Source organism: Adiantum capillus-veneris, chromosome 12, assembly GCF_014529385.1.
Source record: "Adiantum capillus-veneris isolate H3 chromosome 12, ASM1452938v2, whole genome shotgun sequence".
In the NCBI taxonomy this organism is placed as follows: Eukaryota; Viridiplantae; Streptophyta; class Polypodiopsida; order Polypodiales; family Pteridaceae; genus Adiantum; species Adiantum capillus-veneris.
In genome coordinates this window covers 147731968-147741741 of record NC_140942.1, presented here as the reverse complement: position 1 = coordinate 147741741, position 9774 = coordinate 147731968, and positions in this window count along the sequence as shown.

The following is a 9774-nucleotide window of genomic DNA, read 5'->3' as shown; positions in this document are numbered from 1 at the left end:
ATACCTTTTTGCTAGTTTAGCATAGTACTTTTGGTGGCCCGTAGGATTCTTGCCCGTCGTGTGCCTTAATCGAGCCTTGGGAAACTTTAACAAGACCCAATCGTTTTCTTTAAAGGCTTGGGCTTTTCTGTGCTTGTCAGCAGCAGCCTTTTGCCTTTGCTGTGAGATAGAGATAGCATCCTTAATCTTTTGGAAAGATTCTTGTAGGTCTCGGCTATACTCATCTGCAGCGAAGATCTTCCCATGTACCTTAAGTAGCAAGGGACTTTTTGATCTTCCCTCAATTACCTCGAAAGGTGCTTTTCCTGTAGAAGTATGTACAGTGTTATTGTAAGCATACTCTACTAAGGGTAAGTACTTCTCCCATTGGGATCTTTGATCTACTTCCGTTACATAGGCTTTTAGTAGATCGAGAATGGTTAGGTTAGCTATTTCACTTTGGCCATCAGTTTGTGGATGATAGGCCGAAGAGAAGTTTAGCCTTGTTCCTAAATTCTCAAAGAGACCCTTCCAGAAATTACTGGTCATTCTAGGATCTCTATCCGACACTATGGACATTGGCAAGCCATGGTACTTGAAAATTTGTGAAATGAAGAGGGTTGCCATTTGATGGGCTTTGATAGTCTTTTTGACAGGTATAAAATGAGCTTGTTTACTGAACCTGTCTACTATCGTCCATATTCCGTATTCCCATGGATAGACTTAGGCAATCCAAAGATAAAATCCATGGATATGCTCTCCCACGGTGAATTAGGGATTGGCAAGGGTTGAAGCAATCCAAGTTGCTTCCCTCTATCAAATTTTGTCTTTTGACATACCACACATTTGGAAACATACTCGTGTATGTTCACTTTATGGTAGGCCAATAGAAATATGTTTCAATTCCCTTTAGGGTAGACTGAATCCCTCTATGCCCTGCATATGGGGGAGCATGAGATTCATACATTACTTTCTCACGTAGTGAGCTAGTAACGCATAGTCTATTGCCATAGAGAAGATAACCATCTTGTAAAGTAAATGGTTCTTCTTTCTTCCCTAATGCAAGGGCTGAAATCACATCTCTAAAATCGGGATCAATAGCATACTCATCTATCATTGAAGATAGATCATTGTGAGTTGCTATGGAAACCGCATTCACTCTCGGGCATCTTGAGAGTGCATCGGCTACTTGATTATGCTTGCCAGCAATGTGAGCAATATGAAAATGAAATTGCGAAAGGAAATTTGCCCACCTCATTTGTTTGTCGGAGAGCTTGGTCTGCGTCATGAAGTACTTAAGACTTTGGTGATCCGTTCGCAGAATGAAAGGAGTCCCCAATAAATAGTGCTTCCATGAGTCTAAGGCATGTAGAACTGCAAGGAGTTCTTTTTCGTATATGCCTAGAGCTTGCTCAACAGGATCGAGCCTTCGACTCTCATAGCCTATGGCGTGCCCTTCTTGGAGCAAGAACAGCCCCAAGGCAATCACCACAAGCATCACATTGGACCTCAAATGGTTTTGAGAGATCCGGTAGTGTAAGCACAGGTTGAGAGATAAGCTTTTCTTTAAGCTTTTCGAAAGCATTGTTCTCCTTAGCAGACCACGTATACCTAACATTTTTCTTTGTTAGGTCATGTAATGGTCCCGCAATTTGTGAGAACTTTTCTATGAAGCGTCTATAGTATGCACACATACCTATAAAGCTTCTTAGTTCATGAAGATTCCTTGGTTTAGGCCATCCTTTTATTACCTCTAACTTGGATGGATCCATTTGGATTCCATCTTGAGAGATAATGTGACCTAAATATTGAATCTCTTGCAAGAAAAATTCACTTTTCTTTCGATTAACATAAAGTTTATTCTCTCTTAAAACTTGAAATATTACCTGGAGGTGTTGCTTGTGTTCCTCCAATGAATTAGAGTAGATGATAATATCATCAAAGAACACTCCAGTGAAGGTTCGATGAGGCCTGAACAGCTTCTCCATCAAGCGGTTGAATGTGGCTGGTGCATTAGTCAAGCCAAAAGGCATGACAATGTATTCGTAAAGACCAAATGTAGTACGAAATGCGGTCTTTACAATGTCTTGATCAACTATCCTTATTTGATGATAGCCACTTTTTAGGTCAATCCTACTGAAGTAGGTCGATCCTTGTAGCTTATCAAATAGGTCTTCTACCCGAGGAACGGGAAACCTATTCTTGATAGTGATCCTATTTAGTGCTCTATAGTCGACACACATACGATATGTGCCGTCTTTCTTTTGCACTAATAGCACAGGTGAGCAAAATGGAGATGAGCTAGGCCTAACCATGCCCTTCTCAACTAACTCATGCACTTGCCGCATAATCTCCTCTTGTTGAGCTTGAGAAACTCTATAAGGAGGTTTGTTAGGCGGTGAACTTCCTGGAAGAAGTTCAATTGCATGGTCGTCATTACCTCGTTTAGGAGGTAGCTCACAAGGGATGTCGTCAATAAAGACATCTTGAAACCCCTTGAGAAAATTGGATAACTCTAATTCCTTTTGGTTGCTTTTATTTTCTTTTGCTAAAGCATTAGGTTCATTTTGAGAATCTTTAACAAAAATCATGTACACGGAAATAGAGCTCTTTATTGACTTGTTGAAAGCTGGTGTATGTACAATGGGGATGGTGTTACCCATCTCCCTAGCATCTATATACATGTCCTTTTCCCTGAACTTAAAGGAGATTCTCCTTTCAGGAAATTTAACATGGGCAGCCAGGCGGTCAAACCATGGTGCCCCTAGGATTACATCCTCATGCTTGAGAGGAGAGATAAAGAAGTCCTCTTTGTCCACATAGCCTTGGACATGAAGCCTCAATTTCCCGATTAAGGGAGTGACTGAAGCTTCTTGCCCCTTGAAGGCACTGTCTGCGGGTAGGATATCTCCCATCTCGTAGGATTGTATGCCTAGCTTGGTGGCTAACTCCATAGATATGAAATTGTGAGTAGAACCAGGGTCAAAGAGAATAAAAGCATCATGTTCTCTTACCTTTCCCCAAGCATGGCATAGAGGAGATCCTTTGTGGTGAGTTTGGTGAATCTCCTCCTCTTGGATTTCAACCAAAGAAGCTCTAGGAGGATCTTGGCGGTTGTTCTTTTGGGGACAAGCGCGGTACGCATGCCCTTGTTCGCCGCACTTGAAACACCGGTTATCTTTACGATAACGCTCAAGCTCTTCAGGAGAGAGTTTATTCTTTCCTTTGTAAACTCCCTTCTCTTTAGCTTTGTTGGAATTGCCCTTAGGAGACTTTTGGACATTGTCCTTCCCCTTAGGCTCATTGGAACCCTTGTTTTCCGGGGGCTTATTATTTCTTTTACCCCCGTTTGGAAATTGATTCGCGAGGCCACCATAGTATGGTGTATTACCGCCGATATGGTACGTGGCCTTTGGGAGTTGACATACTCCGCCATTTCTTCGGTTAAGCCCGCACAAAATTGTTGCTTTTGCTCTCCAAAATCCAACTTTTTGAAGACAGTGGCTTTGAGTTGTAGGTCCCAAAACTTGTCTACATATTTGTGGATGGATTCATTGGGAGAGAGCTTTAAGCTTCGCCATTCGGTGAGTACTTTGTCTTTGGCATCGGTGGCCAAAAACTGCTTCATAATGGAAGCTCTTAAAGCCTTCCATGTTCGTGGAGCTTCACCGTTGGCTCGTAGGCTAGACCACCATTGTCTGGCGGACTTTTGAAAGTGCATAGCTACATGGCGTAGCTTAGAGGACTCCGTGAAGCCCTCATCTCCAAACGCCGCATCGAATTGCTGGATAAAGGCCAAAACTTTGTCTGTAGCACCGAAGGTGCCATCATAGGTAAGGAAAGAGATGCTCTTCCCTCCCTCTTTGAATTTCTTCAGCTTGGACGACCTCTTCCATGCGGCATAGGATTTCCTATGGCCTCTTCTTTTTGATGGTTCAAAAGTTGCACCATCACTTTCTTCAGAAGATGAAGAATTTGAAGAAGGTGGAGAAGAGGGTGACCTCTTTCTCGCCTTTTTCTTGTCTTGATCTTTGTCGTCTTCACCATAGCTTTCATAAGAGGAAGAGGATGAAGAAGATGGAGAAGAGGGTGTCCTCTTTCTCGCCTTTTTCTTCTCTTGCTTTTTATCATCCCTCTTTGAATTATGGCGTGGAGAAGAGTGTGATGGTCTTCTCCGCTTTGGTGGTGATGGAGAGCGTTTAGCCCGCCGTCTTCGTGGAGCCATCTCCGCCGAGGTGGCGGGAGACTCGCTTCTTTCTCGTTCCTTCGGTGGAGGCTCTTGAATTCTCCTTTGGGAAGGAGATGCATCATCAGAAGTAAGTTCTTGAGCCCTTCATATGGATTCTCTTCTTCTTCCCGAATCGGAGAGAGACCTCTTTTGGTAGTCTCACAAGGAGGCTTCCTAGGTGTTCTCTCGTCATGGTGATGAGCTTGGAGAATCCCGTGAGCACGGAGCTGCCGTTGCACTTCACTTTGGAGAGATGGATTGCCCATGGCTTGTTGAAGCCTAGAAACAAGATAGTTAACAAGCATTGAAGCATCATTAGTAGCTTGCTCATGAGCAAAATCAAAGTTATCAACATTAATTTCACTCTCTTTACTATTGTCAGCCATTCTAACAACTTTTAGGTGTAAACTTTTTAGGTGTACTTTGGCACTTCAAGCCCTAGTTGCTACTCCTCTTTACCCCTTTAGAAAAAGCACTCAAGCTACTGTACCCGCGGCTCGAATACCATTAATTGCAAGGAATAGAAGAGAGGGTCTTTCGACACCAAAACAGCACCGGCTCCTGTCAAGCTTCTAATAGCTCAATAGTGGTTAAGCCGTAGGCAAGCCCCGTAGGACTCCACTATTAAGACCATAGCTCTCGACGGTGATGCCCCGTTAACTGCACAAAGGCAGGCGCACTACAAGGCTGAAAAATCCCTATTCTACTTACTCACAGGCAATTAATAATACCAACCATTTGTAGCTAGCTTGAGGACCTCCCTTCTTGAGCAAGAAAAGAGAAACCTTGAGCTCTGATACCAATGTAACATTTAATGGCCTAAAATCTTATGTGTAGCGGAAATTAGCATGAACATAGTGGGCATTTCATTAGAATAGATTCCTAATGAGAATTACAAGAGTGCTTGGGTGGAGAGAGAGCAACAAAAAGCATAACACCTAGTTAGATAGCATCGACAATACTTTCAAAAGAGAGAGCAATTAAGCTATTGACAACAGTTGAGGACCGGATTTGCATGGAGCCGGTCCCCCCTCCAAAAGGCTTTGTATTATGGTTTCTCCCATCAAGAGAGACATTGTACAATACAATTCTTTGTGTTCCTTCAAGACTAGCTAGTGCAATGAAGATGGAAGCTTCATACACCAAGCAAAACACTTAATCAAACACAACTTGAATTATCCCCGTTCTCAGACCCAAGACCTCACACACCTTCGAAGATGGTGAGAGCTAGCAGGGTATGAGAGTAGATTGAGAGGAAAAAGAAGTATCTTACGAGAAAGAAGTACATCTCCTCACATAATCACTCATATTAGCATAGCTTAGCTTAGTAATTAGCTTGGTAGAGAAGATGAGCATGCATTGAAGCTTGGCTCTTGGTTGGATTTGCATCCACATGCCAAGAGAGTGTTGATGTAGGCTTCTATCTCACAAGCTTGGAGTAGATGATGAGCTCTCCATTAAAGCTTGGGAGGAGATAGAGTATTTTCCCTTCACACATGGTCAAGTGTGAGAGTGTGTGTGTCAATGCCAAGCAAAAATCAGCCCCCCCCCTCTCTTGGGCGAGCCCTAGCTGCTAAATAAGTCTGGCCTTTGCCTCATTGGACCTCCCCAGGTCAAGCCAATAGGAATTAAGCAGCATAAGTGATAGCCTTTAGACATGTGTCCCCCTTTCCCCTTTTGTGAGAGCTTTAGGTAATTAAATAATTAAACTAAACTCTCATTGGACCCCTTTGCCTCCTGGCCAATAGGAATCAGGCAAGCCATGGGGCTCCTGAATGCTCATTGGACCCCTTGGGAGACTGCCCAATAGTCTTCTAGGAGACTTAATTCTCATTGGTTTCTTTTATTAAATGTTTTTAAATTAATCAAACTAGATTTACTCTAGCTTAATTCTCATTGGTCCACTTCAAGGGTCTTCCAATAGGAATTGGGCACACCTTGTGGGCATCTGGCCTAGGGAGCTGACATGTGTCCCTCATTCCCTTTGTGTAAAGGGAGCCTGTGTGTGTGTGTGTGGCTTTCTCTCTCATCCCCTAGCTTTGGGGCTCACCCCCTCCCATGTAGGGATGTAGAAAGACTTTTTGGTCACACACTAAGCATCCAATTTTCCCTAGGGTTGACCTTTGGACACAACCTTTGAATTTTGGAACCTTAGCATTTTGGAAGTCTTAATGGGCTGAACCTTAGGGTCTTTTTGGCCCATTGTTTCACATGGCTCTTTTGCAGATGGCCCCCCCTTTGGATCCCTATTTTCCCTCCTTTGGATCCCTACTGTGGCCGGTCTGCTAACTTAACCAATATTCTAGCTTTTTCTCCCTTGGCACTTCCCCACATTAAATGATCAGTTTAATATGAGAAAATCATTTAGGAGAATTAGATATTGATTATTATGACATCCTCTCTATTGTTGACAAGGACCTAGAGCCCAAAGTGGTCCTCAATCACCCTTCTGGGAGAGTCTTATGAGTGAGAGTTATCTGGGCTGATCAACCTATCACCACAGTGAACAACTATGGTCCTTGTAATGCCAAGGATAGGGCCAAATTGTGGATGCATCTTAGGGACTTCCCTATAGAAGGTGAATGGTTTCTGATAGGAGACTTTAATATGGTGGAGAACAACAAGGATAGAACAGGCTGTGCCAATTTGTTGCCAGGCTCTGAAAAATAAATGGCTCGATCTCTGCAAGAAATGGTCTTTGATGGACCTGTGGGAGTTGGGTCCCTGGAACAATATGCGGGGCTTCACATACACAAGCCTCCAGTATGCCGGCACGGCGTCTCGGCTCGTCAGATGCTACTGCTCTCACCATGCTAACTCGCTACTTGAAATGAAGGTGCTGACAAAGAAGTGCCTCCTAGACCATCTCGCCCTACACTTGGAACTCAGGAAAGCCAAAGGGGATGGGAAGACCCCTAGTGGGAGTAAGAAGCTGTTGGTCACAGGGGCACACTTATTCAAAGACACTTTGTTTAGAAGTCTCGCGAAGAAAGCTATGTGTAAACTCACTAAAGATATTTGCATAGAAAAGCCTAAAGCTTGGGACCTCTTTGCTCGGAGTGTCCAGAAAGCGATCAAAAGCTCGGGCCCTAGGGTGAAGAAGGCCCATGAAGAGCATGCGAAGCAGCTTGAAGAGGAGGTTGATCATCTTACTTCAAAGAAAATCTTCGGGACTTGCCTTGGATGAAGATCATAAAAGATGGCTGGAACCTAAAGCCAACTTATCCGAGCAACAACTCGAGGAGGTCAGGAGGCCAGATTGGTATCCAGGGAGACCTTCCTTCATCTTGAGGTCGCTAAAGCACATTTCTTTAGGGCCTTGAAAATCAAGAAAAGCCGAGGCTCTATCCACTCGCTCACAAACGAGAAGGGGGATGCTATGCAAGATCAAGATAAAATGGCTAGGATGATGCTGGAGCATTCAAGCCAAATCATTGGCTAGCCAAAGACCCGCTCTCAAGAAGTGGATGAGGCCAGAGTGATCTTGCTTGGGAGGATCAATAGGAAAATACACCAACCGAAAGCCAATTGTCTTGAGCTGGCCTTCTCGAAAGATGAGTGCACGCTTGCTTTACATGATCTCGGCAAGGAGAAATCCCCTGGCTGGAATGGTCTGACCATCGAATTTTCCAAGGAATTTTGGCATGACCTCAAGGGCCCGATCACATATACGGCTAACCAAGCTTTTGTCAAAGAGGTGGTTGGATCCTTCTGTGAAAAGAGGGCTCATTAAGCCTATCCCTAAGCAAGTGTGTTGCTCGTATCTTAAGCATTGGAGCCCTATAACTATGATGTCTGTGGCATATAAATTCATCATTAAAGAAATTGCGCTTATAATTTCTACCCTCCTAGACAAGGTAATCTCTCCCCATCAACACGGGCTCATCAAAGGGAGGGCGATCTATGACAATATCTTGGCAGCAATGGTTGGCATTGAGTATCCGGCCTTCACGAAGTAGAAGTGCATCTTGCTTCACCTCGATCTGGACAAGGCATACGATAGGAGTATGTGATCCTTCATTGAAGATGTCATGAAAGCTCTGGGATTTGGGCCTCGCCTCTATCGTCTCGTTCACACTTGAGGTTTGAATTGGTCCCTCTAGCTGACAAAAGCAGCTGGAGTTAGCCTGAACTCTTACTGGGCTAGAAGGCTGAACAACAAAGGACTCCAGTGGGACAATTCATTTTTGGGAGAATACACCAAGTGCTGGAAATCTTCTGATCTTCTAACTAATTAGCTTCAACTAAATGGCATGTAAAAGGTGCTTGTATGCAGAGCAATTGAAGGCATGGACAATGGTCTGATGCCAATTTGGGAATCCACTTTTGAGTGGAAAACTTGGAAATGGCCCAAGAGTAGCCCTTTCTTTAAACCTCACACCAAGAACATCTATCAAGAGCTCATGCACAAGGATGATTGGTTCGCCCCCTTGAATAAACAGTGGAAAAAACAATGGTTGGTTGGGCTTTGGTCATGATGAACATTTGGGGGCCATAGTGGCCCCAACATATGAAGGTGTTTCTGTGGAAGGTGCTATTGGGGGCCTTGTTGACAGGCGTCAAGATTCAGGCACGAGGCATAGGTTTCGATAGGTGCTCTGAATGTTGAGGGGCTAGCGAAGACCTTGCACACCTTTTCATGGACTGTCCGACTATCAGAGGAATGACAGGGAAGCTGTGCAAGTGGATACAAAGAACGTGGAAGATAGGTTTCTTCAAGAATGATTTGTAAGGTTAGGAACCGCCGCGTCTTTGATGACGACCTTCCTATGGCTAGCTTCTCAGTGATTGTACAAGAAAGTGAGGAGCTTATATATGTGATAGGTAGAAATCACAAATCGGAGGACTGGCTCAAGCCGACCCGTGCCATTTGGACAAGTCTTTAACAATGCTCTTCATAATAGTCTGTTAGCGCGCTCTGCATGAGCTTGAGGTGGTTGTGCAATTTTCTCCATGACATTCTAATACATTCACTCACAATTGTGAATTTTGCAAAAACGAAAGAAGGGAACAAATGACTAGTGTATTGGTTCTTAGAGAGTTAAACGTCTAGTCTTGCTTCAATTGTTTTTCATGATGCCTCTCCAATAGTGTTTTTGTATGGGTGACAAGTTTGTAAAACATGCCCGTGTAAGTTGTGTGTGCGTTGGGTGAGGGCTTAGAGGGCCACATTAGGAGCTATGCCAAGTTGCAAAACAATTTTTTTTTGTAGCAAATCGCACACATCCCATGCGAATTGATATGAACTTCCTTATGAGCACACAAGGTCGCGTGGCCGCCTTTGAACTCATGACCCGGGTCACGAAAGAACAAAGACTCAACCAACCAAGCTAGCTCCTTGGACAACTAGCAAAGAAGTTTTAATAGAACCTTAGGTTAGTGGTTTGATTCCAATGTGGGTGTATGACCTTTCTAGGTTTTTGTGAATATTGTGTGGGCATGGTTTACCATACATGTAAGTCCACTACAATTGCCATTGTGATCCATGTTAAAAATAAAAAAGACCTAGACCAATTAGGAGGGAGCAAAGAACTCTTCTAGTCCCTCTATTAGTTGCACTAACGAGG